The sequence below is a fragment of the Triturus cristatus genome, chromosome 10 (genome assembly GCF_964204655.1).
Source record: "Triturus cristatus chromosome 10, aTriCri1.1, whole genome shotgun sequence".
Lineage (NCBI taxonomy): Eukaryota > Metazoa > Chordata > Amphibia > Caudata > Salamandridae > Triturus > Triturus cristatus.
The window spans coordinates 700016827-700034770 of record NC_140593.1 but is presented as its reverse complement, the minus strand read 5'-3'; the positions used below and the strand labels follow the sequence as shown (position 1 = coordinate 700034770).

Below are 17944 nucleotides of genomic sequence, written 5' to 3'. Positions count from 1 at the left end.
TGGGTCTATAGCTCTTACACTATTTTGGATGCTGTCCCTCATTTAGTAAGCAAAATATTGCTCAACAAAAGTACTTTGGGCTTTCTTCTGAGAGGTAAAGTCAACACATAAACGAAATAATCTAGGAGTCAAGTATGAGGAGAAATGTAAATACAATTAAATAAAAAAAACATCCGAACCTGGTGATTTTTATCGATCTAATGAGCTCATGGCTTTTATAATTTTATCAAGTGAGATATCATCACCCTAAGAAGAAAAATCAATATGAGATGTATGAGATTTCCCCATAGAGGAAATTGATCAATATCTTCTCTGTTAGGCGAGCTCGCAAGTTTATTTAGATTTTTATTAACCTTTCGGAACTAGATTTGGCATGTCTGAATTCTTAATGATATGCTTTTCCTCTTCATTTGTCAACACATCAAATGTATTATATTCCTCTTTGACTATTTAATAGCTTGGTAAATATTTTCTTACTTTATTTCTGCCCTCAAAATATCTAGAGTTTGTTTTTTACACAAAACAGAAGTATTCTTCATAGATAACACTATAGAAATCCTATCTTTTAATAACCCTCCAAAGCTTATTTAGAATTACTAGTATGCTAGATATGCTCTAAAGTTATTGATGTTATCCTGTATGCTCTTAGCTTCTTTTTGATCTGTTAGATGTGGAGCAGTTTTTTTTTATATTTCCAATTGTATGCATAGAAATATCAAGAGTCAATAAGGATTTAAAAATGTCATAAACCTACCAGACGTCGTGAGATATCAACTGACATCCATGGTGGCGTGAAAAAGATTCACAATCCAAACCCATATGGCTACCCTTTGAAAGTAATTTAACATACCCTTTGCCTCTATGCACTATTATAACAAGTAATCATATCAATCATATTCAGACTGTCCATTCACACAACATAATTTATAGCAACATAGAAGTTCTCAAAAACTTGATGGGAAAATTTCACTACGAATGCTCAAGTCTGACTTTGCAATCCTATGGTATAACATATGCCTCACAATAGATAGCAGAAATCTATACTTGGAGAAGTGGAACACTAAAGGCATTAACTTTGTAAAAGATCTATGTCTACATGACAATCCAAAAAATTTTCAGAATTTGAAAACAATAATAATTTACTGAATCTGTATTTCTATAAATTCTTCGGGGCTCAAATTGTCCTCAATAAAATAGAGAACAACTCACAATCCAGAACTTCCCTCAATATTAAAAAGAAAACTAACAACATTAAGGCATGTAGCATGCACAGTTTAGAAACCTTAGCACCAAATAGAACTTCCCTAACTCAAACACTAATAACAAATGGAACATATGCCATGGAAAGTATTCTAGAAATACCATATGAACCTTAGCCTAGTCCAAGACATGGAACTACCTGTTCATGGTAAGAACTTCAACCTCATTAGCCCAAATGAGGCTATGGACTATTCACAAAGCTTTTGGGGTCTTAAGGAACCTTTCCAAAATAGGTCTTCTCAGAAACTAATGTTAGAAATGTGGGGGTGGAATAGGTGATCGAGAACACATGATGTTCAGCTGCTAACATGTCAAAATACTAAGGTTTAGGATAAAAGGATTCATTAAAAAATATTCCATATCACAACCACCCTCAGAAACTTCCAGAACTACTTTTGATTGACCTTCTCCTAACACCAAAGGTTAAATTGATATTACTAGAATGGAAAAATGCAGAAAATCTATCCTTTCACACATGGCATGGCTAGCTGTGATTCATCAGGAGTGGTGACAATTTATTGTATTCGAAAATGCCTTCACTACATGTTTCATGACAACAATGGAATAGCATCAGAATGTGCTTACAGATAAAGCAGCTACCCTAGAATCACTGCACAAATAACCTCTCTTGATATGACAGTGTACCCAGTGACTAGACCACCTGCCCACCCACATACACTGGAAGTAGTAATATAGTATTAGTCTCAACATATGACCCTTAATGATCTACATTCATAACACACCTACTTCTCTTTAAATTCCCATTTTAGCTCTCTTCACACGTTTTCCCTTTTCTGCTTTCCCTCGCTCTTTCCTTTAGATTGATTTGTCTCTCTCCTCATATACCGAATACTCCAGGACAGAACTCTCATAACACATTAAACTGGTCTGTATTACTAATCCAGCAGTTTTACTACAGCTGTATAACCTCACATGCGAAGGTTAATGATCAAGGTACGATGGAAACTACTACTTTGTTGTGTGATGGCCAAAATTTGGACCCACTTATTCATTTCATTTATTACTTATTAATGTAATACAAATTTGAGAAATAAAAAAATCACTAATGAAGCCCTGAAATGTTGAAAACAAGGTTGTCAGACACGTTACCCAGTCACAATCTTGGCAGGTCTCATGTTCACCATATTATAAGTACATTACAGCTTATATCACTTATTTTATGGTAGATGGGATAGTTTGTCATGTTTTGATGGAGTATCCTGTGAAGAAATTGATTTTTGAAGATTCACCTCCACTTTTGCCCCACTTTTTCATTATTACATACTGGTGTAATGACTGTCTGATGCACTGAGCCCTTCTGACTAGGCTTTGCTGAATGTGCTCTGACCCCTAATAGCATATGTTTAATTGGCTTATGCACAATTGGCATACGTTAGCTTACTATAAGTACCTAGTATATTGTGCCAAGGTTACCCAAGGCCTGCGGTCTACTAGGTAGTGTCTCTCAAGGACTGCAGCACTTACTGCGCCACCTAAGTGTGAAAAAGTAAAGCATGACCCCCAGCCTGCCACTGAAAACCAATAGAGCAGTTTAAAACCGTTAATACGACTGTGCCATTTAAAGTAATGGCAAAACCTAAACCTTCCTTTTTAATATATACATAAGTGATCCCTAGGGCGGCCTAGTGAGCTTTAAGGCAGGGAACTGCAGTGAAGATCTCTATGTTCAGACTAGTCTCTTTTTTGGGAGTCAAAAATCTCCAACAGTGCAAAGCTGCATGCTGTAGATGAGGAGGGCTCCCTGAGGCCAAATACCCCTTCTGCAAGGAGATGCTGAACTGGATTTGCTGCTGTGGAGAAGAACATTATGGGAGCTACTTTATAGTCAGGCCAACCACCATGGGCGGATCCGCAAGCAGGTAGGTCCCGGTCTCCTCTTGGTTCTCATGGCAGTTTTTGACTGAACATTTTCTATGTCCCAAGTTTTAGATTTGGGCTATCTGGAAACCATTACAACCACTTCCAATGGTGCAGGGCTGGAAGTTCACAACTTTGAGGGTCAGGACTTACTTAGGCTAGGTCCAGGTATAAGTGTAAGGTGATTAGAGCCTTTTTTGTCCCTAAGGCTCTGATTAGAAGGCTAGCTAACTAGCCCTTGGAGTCACTCTAGAAGTCCTGGACTCAAGCAGAAAATCAGGTCACAAGCAGCAGGGCAGTCCTCTGGGGGTACCAGGGTGGACCTCTTGGTGCAGCTAGGCAGCCCTCTGAAATACATAGCAGGATACAGAATGCAGAGCAGCCCTCTGAGAGTCCAATGCAGGTCCAGTAGTGAACTGAGGAGTGGGTCTGAGGCTTTTTGTGTGAAGGTGAAAAAAGCTGTTTTCATGTTCACAGCTCCACCCTTCTGATTCCCACAACACCCAGTCCCTCTATTTTGCGGCTGTCTGGGAGGAATACACAAATGCCAACTGCCAGCTGCACCTAGTCATGTGACTCAGGAAACAGGCTTTAGGCAACAAATGGTTAGTACAAGAAATGGTAACTTTCTAAAACTGACATTTCCAGAATTGTGACTTAAAATCCATCGTTACCATTAAAGAGGATTTTAAATTACAATTCCTTACACACCAAATATGACATTTCTACCTGCGCCTGTTATCACTTATTAAATGTAATAAGGCAAGCAAATGTTATCCAATGGTACCCTAAGGTTAACATATGTATTTAAAAAGAGAGTTTTAGGACTGCCAAAACGTTTATTTTTCCAAGTTGAATTAGCAGTTTAAAACTACACCCAGGCTCTGGAGTCGAAGTTTGACCCCCCCAAAAAAGAGACTTGCTAATGAGGCAATGCTAGGGTGTGATCTGGAAACACCAGAACATATTGGTTAATAATTTCAAGGGGGTGGCCTGCAGGGCTGCATGAAAAATGGCATTCCTGTCTTTACAGTGGAGTACTCTGGCCACCACAGCCTACAGTGGAGAGCCTGGCTGGGACCTTCTATTACGTACTCGTGAGCGCATTCTAGGGAGAATTCCAATAAGGATTGTGCCAGTGTGAAAATTTTGAGATAGTTCTCTTAAACCTCCACCATGTTGTGTCCCTCTGTGCCCTCAGGTAGGTCGGCCGCCCTAATGTTGTTCAGCGGGCCGAGCCCTAAGCCGTGCCCTGTAAGAACCATAGGCAGTCTTGTATATCAGTCAGCTGCATCTATTGTTGTGTTACCTGTAGCCGCAGCACAGCTCCAGTATGGTGTACTCCACCTCATTCACTTTTACAGTGAGCTTCCTGCCACCATTTAGTCAATATTTGCCTTCACTAAGGTGTGGGAGGTTTCTATGACCTGCAGGATTGTGTCCAGTTTGTCCCTAGAGACTGCTGGTCTTGGAGAAGGGGCTCGGCCCATTCAGTCAGCTGGTGGAGGTGTGGATGAGTGCAAAGGTGTTTTGGCAGGTTTCTTGCACCCCATTGTAAGGACAATGAGATGATGATGGCACAGTGGTTATATCTTAGCACACCAAGGCATGTGAGGTGCTCACCCAATGCACACAAGCAAGGTCAAAGCTCAATAATCGTCATGTCAGTCCCTGATGGTTCCCCAGAGAGAGTGGGTTAAATCAATCAGTCAAGATAGCTACTGGTGGTGGGGGGCAGCCTTAGCTTTCAAGTCTAGGAGGAGGGGACACAAAGAGCAGACTCCAGGAGTTGCCCACACATGGTGAAGGATACTGCTCCAAAAGATCACTGTCTTCAGAGCTAGCACCCACCTGCCACATCACCTGAAGAACAGTTGGAGGCCTTGCTGAACCAGAGGCTGACAGGCACCAAGAGATCAGCCAGAAGGGTCCGCACCCTCAGAGTTAGTGGTGATAGTCAGTCTGATGAGGCGGGGCTCTCTATTGCATAGGCCACTGACTCCATCTCTCAGGGTAGCAATATTCCCAATTCACCGATCTACACCCAGAGAAATTGGCGGGTGTGGCTATGTCCAGGGTCACCTAGAAGGCTGTCATGCACTGAGGAGATGAATTGCAGAGATGCGCTGATGAAGGCAGGAACAGACATCCTCCATCAGGTGATGGGGGGCTGTGAGAAGATGGCCTGGTATATGCTGTCCACTAGTTTTAGTGGGCACCTTGCACCTTGCACCAGTCCAAACAGCCCTTATTGATGACTAGGCTTAAGATAACCTTTATTGAAAGGTATCCTAGTGGTAGCTATGGAGAGCAGCCTCAACGCTAAGTCTTGAAGGAGTGTAAAGCAGCTTTGTTTACCAGATTATAACCGCTTGAATAACTAAATGAAAGGAGCATCACACTAGGTATATATATAAAATGTATTTATCTCTAAACACTCTCTACTAACCTCTTTATGAAGTTAGAGAGCAAGGCACACAATCATACAATTAATAAACTACAGTAAAAAGCACAATATACAATGGTCCCCATGGGGGGACCAAACCATATATTACGAAAGTGGTATAAGAACAACGACTTGACTAGACACAGTGCCTAGAGCATGTAGAATCGCTGGGACCCCAAGGAACCACCCAAGGCAGTGACACAGGGGACCCACAGGGGACGTGTACAGTGTGAGAACACAGCCGCGAGCCCCGTACAATTCAATGGGAAAGTCGCGGTTGGAATTGTAAAGAATAAGGACACTTAGGAGAGGACTTTGAGCAAACCCTTTCAGACTTAGAGGGTTCTAGGGCCAGCACCCATGGGAGCACGGGAGTACTCGTGTTACCTCACCCAGGGAAGCCGAGTGCATAGGTGTCAAATGGTGTTAGGAATCGTCATTGATTTCAATGGCGATGTGCTGCAAAATGCTGCTGCCATGGAAAGGAGTGTCCGGTGTGATCCAAGACTGGATCGAAGATGTGAAGAACCTGTAAGCAGAGGGGACAGAGTCTGGGTCACTTGCCAGTGACCAGGGGCATGATAGACGAATGCCCACCGATGTCAGGTGTTTCAGGTGCGAAGAGGTGACGCTTGACTCCACTGCCACAGGGACCAGGCGGTGTCGATGACAACCACAGTCCGCAGGCGAGCTGTCCCATGAAGAATGTTGAGTCCTGGGGGTTCAGTTTCCGGATTGGAGACCAACAAGCCTTGGCAACGGCAACCGACACGGTGAGAGAAAAATGGCTTCGGTGTGGACCAGCAAAGGTCCTGTGGACTCCCCAAGTGATGGAGAGTCAGGGCACATCTGGAGCAACCAGGTAAGCCCATTGAAAGTCAAAGTACCCTTCTCAGGGACCCACAAGTCGACGGACAGGGGATTGCGAAGGGACCTCGAGAGGAGTCACTAGATACCAGCCCACGGCTCACTCGAGTAGTGTAGGCCAGCATTCTTCAGTAGAATCAGTGCTTGTGGTCTCGACTACAAGTAGCCCAAAGTACACCCTCAGGGATCGCCAAGAAGCATATGCTGCCGCAAATGGTCACGGTGTCCAGGGGTTCAGGTTGCACGGTCCCCACGAGGGCTTTGGATCTCAGGTTTGCTGAGAGCATGGATTGGCCTCGGGAAAGCTTGGAAACACACCTACTGTGTTGCAAAATTGTCGGTGTCCTTCCGGAGCAGCATCGATGCAAACCGGACAGATGGGTCTTTGGTGCCTGCCTTGCAGGGGAGTAACTCCTTTACTCCAAGGGAGATTCTTCGGTCATCCACGTCGTGTAGATAGTAGAAGTTCTGGGATTCTGTAGCAGAGTTTCGTCCTGGTAAATCTAAAGTCCTTTAGTCAGTACTTTATACTCAAGGAAGGGCTGGGACACACTCTGGGGACCCACCTATGGGAGGGTCAGGACAGAGGGGTGGCTACACCCATGTCCTTAGTCCAGTTTCACGCCAGAGCAGGGGCTGAGTGCCCCTGCAACCGATTTGAGCTGGACTATGCACAGGGCCCCCAAATGTGCCCCCAGTGCAGACATCAAAGCACTCTTGGAGTGCACCCACCCATCCCCAATACAATAAAGCCTGTCTTGGAGGTGGTCACACCTCCCTGTGACAGGACACCTATTGTCCGGAGTTTCGTCCAGCAGCAGGAGGGCAGACTCGTGTCTGGCTGGCAGCATCCATTTTGTGATGCCAGGGTCTGTGAAGCTGGTACCGGGTGTATTGGTAAAGTCATGTTACTCCCTCTAGTAGGGTGGAATCATACCTCCCACACCAGTTACTGGTGTGGAGGCATGATTTCAAGGTGTTTGACACCAAACACGACATGTTTCCATGCAGCCATTCCAAAGTTAGCATTTACCTCGAAGTTATAATGGACTTAAGAGTATATGGTCTGGCTGCATCACAAACAAGCCCGGAATAAAGGTTCCAAAGGCTGCAGAGGGGGGCTCTGCTCATGCAGGGGCACCCTCTCACATAAAACCCATCACCCTGCCTTCAGGATTGATAAGGTCTGCCATAGGGGTGACTGATAGGTTTATATGTGCAGTGATGTGGATAGATGTAGGGAACCTATATCTGAGTAAGGGGTGTATACACCACCTTACACAGGCAGTAGTAGCAGACCTGTGGTGTCATTTTGGATGGCTTCCCAGGTGTGGCATAATACATGCTGCAGCCCCTGGTAGGCCTTTGGGGTACCTATGCCTTTGGTACATAGTATACCATATACTAGGGACTTATAAGGGTACCCCAGAATTCAATCTGGAGTGTACCTAGAGTACATGGAATCAATTTTAGGGAGAAAGCAAATAGATTGGTGTCCTGAATAGCAGGATCCCCACCAGACCAAGTCAAAAACCAGCAAAACAGCAGGAAAAATGTGGGGGCAACAATGCAGTCAGATTCCACCTTCCTACAGGGACCTACTGCTCCATGGGGCTCATCCACCTCAAGCTCACCATTGGACTCTGTGAGGAGAAGCAAGGCCTTGTAGGACCAATAATGGATTGAGTGCTGGAGTGTCAAAGAAGGGAAGGTGAACTCACCCACTACACTGAATCCACTCTGGGTTTGTCATCACTCCTCTCCCCAACTTCTGTGCCATGTAAGCCCACAGGAATTCAAACAGCTCTGCTGGCACCTCTGGCGGCTAACACCACTCCCATCCTGCACCTGGAAATGGATTACTGAAGAAGTTGGGCCTTCTTGTCTGAAGCTCTGGCAGTGTGTGTCCGCCATCTTGGATGACTTGGCCACACTTTGGCTAGATTAAAAGCTTAGGAATTAACATTTTAAAGAAGGAAATAGGATCAGACCCTTCTGTGTCTTCAGGCTAACTATAAATTCATAGTTTTTGTTAATTACTATTTGACTGCATTCTTCCCTTTTACTTCAACCTTTATAATAGACAATTTATTTTCAATAATTGAAGGCCAAGATGTGGTTGTCGCAGTGTAGTTATAGTTAGGAGCTAGTTACCATAATAAATTGATTTATTGCTTTGCTAACAACTTTGGCACTGTTTGATGAAACATCAGATAGATTAAAAAAAAATCATCCTCCTCAGCTCCTTCCTGAAATGTTTCAGGGTGATCCATCAAGCAGGGGCCAAGATCAAGGCAGGTTCCAAGACACAAAGTAGGACAGTACTGCCACCAAAAAGGCTGAATGGAATTACACCAAATTTGTCAGAAAGCTAAGTCTTTAACCAGATAGTGTACTTTTTGTGATTTGGTGTAAATTCATTAAATATGTTCAGTAGTTTCTAAGAAACGAAGGTTCAGAATTCATAAACATCTTGACTGTTGGGTCCGCATGAGTCATGCAGGCATGCAACGTTAAACAGCAGAGTGATACGATTGGCCAAGTCGGCCTTTTTTCCCTTTGGCCTTCTCACTCCTACAAGAGGTTATGCTGTGGTTGACTTGCTGCAACATGAAGAGAAATGTTGCTGCCAGCTATTACAGGTCACAGGGACTCGAGACTTTGCCTCTTCGATTATTCACTGTGAAGTAGCAGCGCCCCCTCGCTGGTGCTGAACCTGACCTAAGTTGTCCATTTTGCCCAGATGTCTAGGAAACTGTTGACTATGTCTTGTATTTTTGTCCTCAGTACTACACACATAGGATAAAATGGATCCTGCTGTTGTGTCGCAATCTGGGCATTAGGGACTACAACATTGCAACTAGGGTGTTCAGGGCAGACAGAGCACAACCAATTGTCTTTGCTGTCTCCTGGTTTCTAGTATATATGTGGAGACAGAGGCAGAAAAAGACTGCCCAGTTGTTGTCTGTTACTTAGCACCTATGAATTTTGTGTGTTCAAGTTGTATGAGATCAGAAAACCATTGGAAATAAAAAGGGGATGTGAGTGTCTGAAGTAGGTTGGCCGCATATAGGCAGTTGGCCCTGCGGCTAACCCGTGCTGCACATGGCCCAAGGCGGTGCGCAGTGTGGGGGTGGATGTCCATGGGGAGTTGGGTGTTTGGCCAGGCCCTGCGACCAACCACCTACTTTGCACAGTCTAAGGCCGTGCGCAATGGGGATGGCCGCCCACAGGGGTTTGGATGCCAGCCTGGTTTTAGGTATGTATGGTAATAAAATATTACTTTACGTTAGAAAAACCCAAGAAATTCACTGAAAAAAACAAAGGTTAGAGTGATGTTAAAATTAAGTATGGGAGTAATATTTTACTTTATATATTTTTTTTAAGCTTAGAATTTCACAAAAGTGACAGAGGTTAAAATGATATTATAGTTAGGTGAAAATATCAGTTTCAACCTAACATTTTAAACTAAGAAAATACTGAAATTACCACTTATAGTTAACTGAAGTAACTATAACTTGCTGCCTTGAAATGAACTGCTTATGACCTCACATATGACATCACTCATTATATGTTCGATTGCATCACTGATGATATCTGAAATTACATCATTGATGACAACTGTGCGTGGCTGGGATGCGGATTATAGTTATTTCAGTAGCCTAGTATCGTGTCTTCAAGACAACAATAAATAACACTCAACCTAAATTATGTGGCCCTTGTCACAATACAAAGAGTACCGAGCTGAGCCATGTGGTGGTGATGCACAAGTCCCTTGTATGGTCTCCAGGACAAAGTCACAGAATTCTGTGCAGACTTTGTGTACGTGGCCTAGTGCTCTCTTGTGGTAAATGTAAAGTTATGCATCAGTTTTCTTTGGATGGTGTATGTGTTTCGCATGCATTTCTTTTGAGCCCTTCAATCAGTCACACATTCTTTCATGTAGTTGCACTTTGGGATATATAAACAGCACAATCACACGCCAGAAGCCACTTTAGTATGTTACGCCAGCTTAAAATAACCAAAAACCTAACAATTATTATTTAATATTTAAAAGGAGTAAAACAAGGCTTTCAAAGCTGTTCTGCAGTTTAATAAATTAGCTTCCTTCCATAAAGGAAGAGTCAGTGTATTCCACAGAGTAGCAGAGGCAACCAGGAAGTCTCTGAAGCTTATTCAAACATGTTTAACCTCCATGAGGGACAGTACCATTCAAATTTTAATCAAATGGTTCTATTTCAGATTATCAAGGTATTCATACATTTGACTTAAAAATAATCTTCCATTGAATCTGAGGCAAATCAAAGTAAACCAGGACGGTAGTAATATGATCACATCCGCACAGACCTGGCAGGAAACTATGAGAACCTTTACTAAAATGTGATGCAATGAAGCACTGCACCCACAATTGCTGTGCTGCCTTGGAAGAGTGAGAATCAATGCCAAATCTACTGAGATATGGTGCTGGCACAGCCATTTAGCACGTTGTCTTTGGTCAGATATTGCTATGGCCTTGACCTTGGCTAAAGTCTTTTTGAAATTCACGCTTCTTCCAGTCCACAGGCTGCCTTGTCTCTGGTGGTTTGTCCCAGTGCCTCTGAACCAGTCAGGAAAGAACTCTTTCTTACATTGAGAGTTTTTGAAAATACATTTTATTAAAGTTTTGAAAGTTTCAAAGCAACGTCAATAATGTAAAAATTTGTACAGCACAATTATAGAAATAAAAAATCCCCAATTGCTTTGTTCCCTCAGAGATGAAAACTTTTGAAATGGCCCTTTTATTCTCCACAAAGACCTCTAATCTCTTTTCTAATATTGCATAACTTCAGGTCTTCATGAGCATGTCTTTGTCCACATTGCTGGTTACATTTCCGGGGCCATTTTTTCCCAAATGTGCCAGCTCAGCCTTAGGGGTTGTTTTCAATGCTTAGCAATAGTAATTCTCACTATCAGCAGAGACGAATGAGTCAATCGCCAGTTGGCCAGCATCCCCCCTCTCAGTCTGCAGATCGTAAATTCTGGTCTGTTAATTCTGATAGACTGTTATTAGGACACCTATCATTTCTTTTATGGCTGCCAATACTTCATTCCAACATTTTTGCATCTTGGGTCAACCCCACCACAGAAGTAAGGGAGTGACCCGCAGACCACAGCCCTTCCAAACACTTAATTCATGGCTGTGTGGTGTGAATATCTTGTGTAGTTTATGCGGAACCATGCTGTCATTACCTATGGCACACAGGTAGGATGCATTTGTATATTTCTCACCGTGGTGCCTCCAAGGTCTAAGAGGTATGTGGTGTTTCAATGTGTTGGAACATGTGCCCAGATATGCCAAGAAAGGTGATATTTGAGGACAGCTTAAATATTTGTAAATACCATATATCAACCCTTGCTTCCACTATGTGTGGTGAGAAGGTATTCCCCTTATGTGATTTGCTGTGTAGCAGCTTCCTATGTTTATGCTTGTAAAATCCTGTGGTGGTCCTGTAGGTATCGGAACCTTTCTAGTTCAGGTAGGTTATATATTTTCCCTCTGTTTGAGAACATGTCTGCTATCAACGGTCAGTCCCTGTTATCCAATGTGGATGGAAAGTCAGTCCTACTGCCAGTGTGGCATCTGGATTGTCTAGGATAGGATTTACAGAAGGGGGAAATGCCATAATGTCTTGCTTGATGGCTACTGAGTCCCATACCTCAAGCAGTGTACTTGTGATCTGACTGCAGTATGCAATTTGTGGCTTACATTAACATCGCATTCACATTATGTCTCAAAGGTGTCTCCCGATGATTGCTCTATCCATATGGAACCAGTGTTCCTTAGTCTTGGACCATTCTCCACTTACACTTAACTGTTTCACTCTGTAGTAGTTCCAAATGTGTTGAAAGTCTAAGTCATCACTTGCTCTTGTCATAAGCAGCATCTTCCTAAGCTCTCCTGGAGCTTTACCTTGTCAAACAAATTTGACCAGGGATCTTTTGAAATAGATCAAAAGTAGATTATGTTATAGGGGGAGTGCTTGGAAGACATATAGCAGACCGGGAATCTGATACATTTTCACTGCGACTAAGCACGCTTCTCATGAGATATTTTACTGACACATTTATCAAAACCATATTTAATCTGTTCCATAATGGAGGAATGATAATTTGATACTATTCTGAGGAAGATTTTATGAGACAGACTCCCAAGTAATTGCCCAAGTGGTCTTTTTCAAGGGAGTGTGCAGCCTAAGATGCTGGATGTCTGTGTTTAAAAACACCCAAAGTTAGGAGTTCAGATTTTGTTTCATTCACTTTATATCCCAACACTTCGCCATAATGACCAAGAAGACAGAGGAGTGATGTAATAGAATCTTTGGGTGCCAGCATGAAGATGAGAATTTCATCTGTGATTAGTGATATTGTTTGGTCCCCTTTGAATGGTATGCTCTGTAAGTTAGTATCTTGGTGTATCTTCATAGATAAAGGCTCTACCATCATTACTTGAAGTAAAGGGGGGCCAGGAGATCACCCTTGTCTTGAGTCTCTCTGAAGGTGCAGAATGTCAGACACTGATCCATTTGTCAGTACTCAGATTTTGGTGCCTCATGTGCTCTAATAATTAAACCTATTAAAGCACCCCCAAAACCAAATCAGAGGCCCTTTCAGTGCTTTTCACTTGATCTTTGCGATAAGGTGGGCTATATGGCATATGTTCTTGAATGTTTGTCTTACAGTCACAAAACCGAATTAGTCACATTGGATCAACTGGGGTAGAACGGGGGTCACCTGCATTGCTACAATTTTCATTTAGATTGTAATGTCTATATGATGTGAACGGTCTGTACGACCAGCATTCCGAGTGGTCGTTGTCTTGATTGGGGATTACCACTATGGTGGTATCCTTCATCGATGGGGTAAAGCTGTTAGTAGTAAGGAATGAATTAAATATGTCTTTGAAGATTCATGCAAGTTTAGTTGTGTAACCTTTATCAAATTTCCCTCCATTGGGCCCTGATGTTTTAATTATTTTAAAGGTTTTGACTGCAGCCTTAATGTCTGCATCTGCGATGGGGGCACCAAGTTCCTGAAGTTGGGCACCCATTTTTCTGGAAAAGTGTAGGGTTTTTAGTTATTGTTGCATTGTTGTACTCGGCAGTGCGGCGAGCACAAGGTAAGTGTTTTTTTTTTAATTTTACCTATCCCGTTGTGTGTCTACTCCCCCCTCGCCCCGCCCAGCAGCTCTTAACTGTGCCGGCCGAGCCTGTATCTTACAGGAGTTACACATGCACTGGATGCCCTCATTCTGCTATATTCTAATGTCACACCTAATGTAAGCTATGCTCAGTGGGCCCAATCCACAAAAGTATTTTTTTGAAACTAACATATGTTGGAATCCAAAAACAATTAATTTACACTTGACACTAATAAAAAAAAAATATTCCTAGCAGACTTAAATGAATGTATACTACGGCATATTTCTCTGCCATGGGTGCAGGATACTAGCGGTGACTTGCCTTGCACATTTATGAGAAGCGAGAAACATATATATTTGTGCACATTCACAAAGTGAACTAAAAGGCAACTCTTTTCCACCCAATGGTCAGAAAGTAACACCAGCCACGGGTTGGATGGGGAAGGTAAAGGTTCACCTCGAGATTTGTTGATGTTCTAGGGTAAGGGTTTTCTTCCTGGCGTTAAAATGTATTCTCTATGGAGAAATAAATGTGCTTTTGTCCTTATAGCTGCTCTTCCCACTGTGCAGAATGGCATGCCCTGTACAATCCCACATAGAGTGAATATGCAGTCTCAAAAAGTTCACCTCGTGTTATTCCAGACCTACTATTACACCTGATTTCTGAAAGGATAAATAGTGTAAAGTAAATTAAGGCACAGCCATAGGTCTCCAATTCTATTTTACACCTTTCTACCCAGAGCTGTTCCATTCTGGTAGAAGTCTTTGGTTCCATTCATGGTACTTTCAATAGATTTACCAGGGAGGGCTGGTAGTCATTTTCCTGAAGTTAGGGTGCAAGTAAAATACCACGTGCCCTACAACTATATCATCAACCTCAAACAACGATTATGTGATGGCCTGGTTCAAGGGATAGCAATCAGTCATGCTAAAAGGAATAGCTTTTGGGTGCTCTCCAGGTCCATTGGAGTTGTTCAGTCTCCAGGTGAGTAACTCACTGCCATGTAGAGTCTCTGATCAGTGATGCAGGGTAGGAGCCTCCTCTGCAGGAAACATCTGGTTACATCAGAAAACGAGCAAACCAGAAATAGGGCAAAATACCTTATGCACCACGGACCTTCGACTCAATGAGTCTGTAGATCTTTACTAGAGCAGGACTCTGTGGTTTCAATAGTTCAAGCACCAGGGCAATTGCCTTGTTGTACTCAATGCAAACAAGCCAGGCTCTCCGTCTTTGATCAAAGATTGCACTTAGTCAATTGTGAGAAATCATTTGCATGTTTAATCCGGCAGCAGCTGTCAGACTTGGACTATGGGGGTGTGAGTAATATTCACTCATGTTAAAAGAAGTATCACTTGCATGAATCCTATCTCCTGCAAATTTGACTAGTCCGCAGGTGACTAAAACACTAGAAAATCAAATAGAAGGCATGCATAGGTACTCAGGATATCAGTTTTTTTTTTCATATTTATATAGCGCGAACTCGACCCGAAGGTATTGAAGCGCTTTACATAGCACCGTATTTACATTACACATTCAGGCACAGGGAGATTAAGTGATTTGCCCAGAATCACAGGATGTGGACGCGACCTCGAGGCTCGAACCCTGGTTTCCTGCACCAGAGGCGGCAGCGCAGCCGACGGACCACATCCTCCTGTCCAGTAAACTAACTAGATCAGAAAATAAGAACTGCAGAAGCAAACAGCTCAGTGCTACTGTACAAAAGTCCATGTGTACAAGACAAGAGGTCATTACAAGAGCAGTACTCTGTGGGCTCAATATTCTGAGTATCAGGAAAGTTACTGGACTGGGTTTATCACAAGCGAGGGATTATGTGAATTTCTTCATCAGTTATAATCAATAAATGTAGAGAAATTGTTTGGCTATGTTATCTTGTAGTGGCTAAGGACCTCTTCCAAAGGTTTGGCCGGGTGTGTACATTGTTGTGAGTAGTTCTAAATATAAACAACTCTTCTCTTCAGGTTTCAATAATTTTTATTCGATTTTGCCAGAGCATACACAAGAATTCACAAAAGAAGGCCTACTGTTAGTATAAAACTTGCTCCAGTAGCCGAGACTATTGATGCGAGCTAGGCTGAAAGCATGAGCAACAAAGGAGACCAAATGAGCAGAGAGAACTTTCATATTCTTTCCGTAAACTGAGTTAGCCCTGCAATATAATTCGGCCCCATAAGCCAAAAACACATTTTAATAGGTTAAAAGTGAGGTCTGATTAATTCCTCATGTCCCCAATGTATCCAAATGTATGGTCCATCTAAAGTGGGTGAGCTATGGGAAATATATTAAAGCTGAAACTGATTGAATGACACATATAGAAGAAAGGTAATAAAGAAAAGCATACTATATCTTTGGCATATACCTCAAGTAAGTATTTCACTGCACATGCACTGTTAACTCCATTCGTTCCAGATGCAGATGAGGAGCCAGGAGAAAAGAAAATATCTAGTCCAAGATCATTCATTTCCAATTCCTAAAACAAATAATATGAGAACTTTTTCATAACTTTCAATACTAAATTGAGCGCAGAAGTGCAAAAAACTATCATAGACATAATTCCTCATAGGAGAATTAACACTAACTCAGGAATCCAGAGGAATCTATTTGATCAAGAGTCAATGCAGAGACTGGAACAAACATCAGGAAGACTTGGCCATGAAGGCACTTAATTTTGTATTGGGGTTAGTCAGAAGACTTTAATGATGCAAAGAGTCGCTGTGGCATATAAATCATTGATAAGAAATGGGCCAAATATATTTCTGGGTATTAGACTGTTGGAAATGACCGTTTATTGCATGGTGACAATAGGTAACGAAGAAAGCGTTACAACTGTTAGTATAATGACTGAAATCAGGTAGAAAATGAGACTAGGACCTGTTAAAATACGGGCAGTGGTTGTCCAACATAGCTGAAAAGTTTTTAGACTGCTTATGAGTGGCTTTTTCAAATCTGGAGTTGGTGTACGTGTGACATGCACATGTCTCATGAGTAACACTTTGGTAGCCGCCAACGTACCTGAGCCATAGGAGGAGAGTGAGAGCCGTGCCTGTGATTTCTCTGCACCGCTGGGGACTGCAATTCCCACCATCCTCTGGGCGACACCGTCACACGGTGCAGGACGTGCCCAGGCAAAGCTCGTCCACGCCCATCGGAGCCCAGAGGAAGCTAGGCTGGGCCCCCCTCTAACTCTCATTATTATTAGCTTTTTTTTTCCTTTTGCCTTCTTCCTTCCTTCAGTTATACTGATCTAATGGGTAAACAGAAATCTAAATCTAGCGAACAAGGGGCAGAGAACATTAATGCTCTGGACTCTTTTCTTACAAGAGCCACAGATGTCCTGTCCAAAGAGATTGAGTCGACTGAACGGTGGCTATATGGAGGAGAGGTGAGACCTCTCGCACAAAATATAGACAGAGTGGATAATGATTTAATTGGTTTTAAATGATGTAAAATCCTCCCCCTATTGCCTATTATCTCAATCTCCCTTACTTACAGCTACCACTGGAGGAGATCTGGGGTCTCCTAAGGAACCACCTGTGAAAAAGAAAAGATGGGGTAGGAGGTTGTGCAAACCCCCGAAAGTGGACACGTGTAAGGACAGAATCTAATTGAGATATTCCAACAGAGGGGCTGATTACGATATCATCCGGAAAGCTTCCAGATACGATTTGGTTGGACTCCCATTGACTTCAACGCAAGCCTGTGTTCCGAAGGAGAACACAGGCTCCCATTGAAGTAAGCGGTGGCTGGGGCAAACCTTGCACCCTGTGGCAGGCACCCCATGGCACCTGCCACACTGCATGATTGGAAAGGGGGATTCTTAGGTACTCCCACGGGCCCAATTCAGAAGGCCCCAAGTGAAGGGGGTCCCGCAAAGGGCCCCCAAAGACAGATTCTGGTTGCCGATTCATTACGGAGAAACCGATTCGGGGCGGTTGTCCAAATTGGTCATCATAAACGCTCACTCAGAAAATGAGTCTGTAGAGCTGTACGATTCGGCTCCGAAAGACTCCACCTATCCGAATGCCTTTTAGAACCAATTCAGACAGCCCTACCAGTTACAGACATCATAATTGATCATTGGGAACTGTGTACGATTCGGTCGGTTACCAGGGTTCCGAATCTGATTCGGCAAACCCGAATCCGATACAGTGCCCTTCTAAACGGGATCGTAATCAACCTCAGACACTGAGAGCCACTATGCTGAGATAGAACAGACAATCTCTTAACTTCTGCAACCCTTATTAGATAGATTAAAATGAATTGTGACAGTTTAGTTTATTTTCGTATGTGAGGG

At 42.9% G+C, this 17944-nt stretch overlaps 1 protein-coding gene across 1 annotated transcript in view; it reads left to right on the top strand.

Moving 5' to 3' along the window:
• The window catches only part of LOC146789911 (uncharacterized), a 3228338-nt gene that overhangs the window by 2706516 nt on the left and 503878 nt on the right, over window positions 1-17944 (top strand). The gene's annotated exons all lie outside the window — the stretch shown is intronic.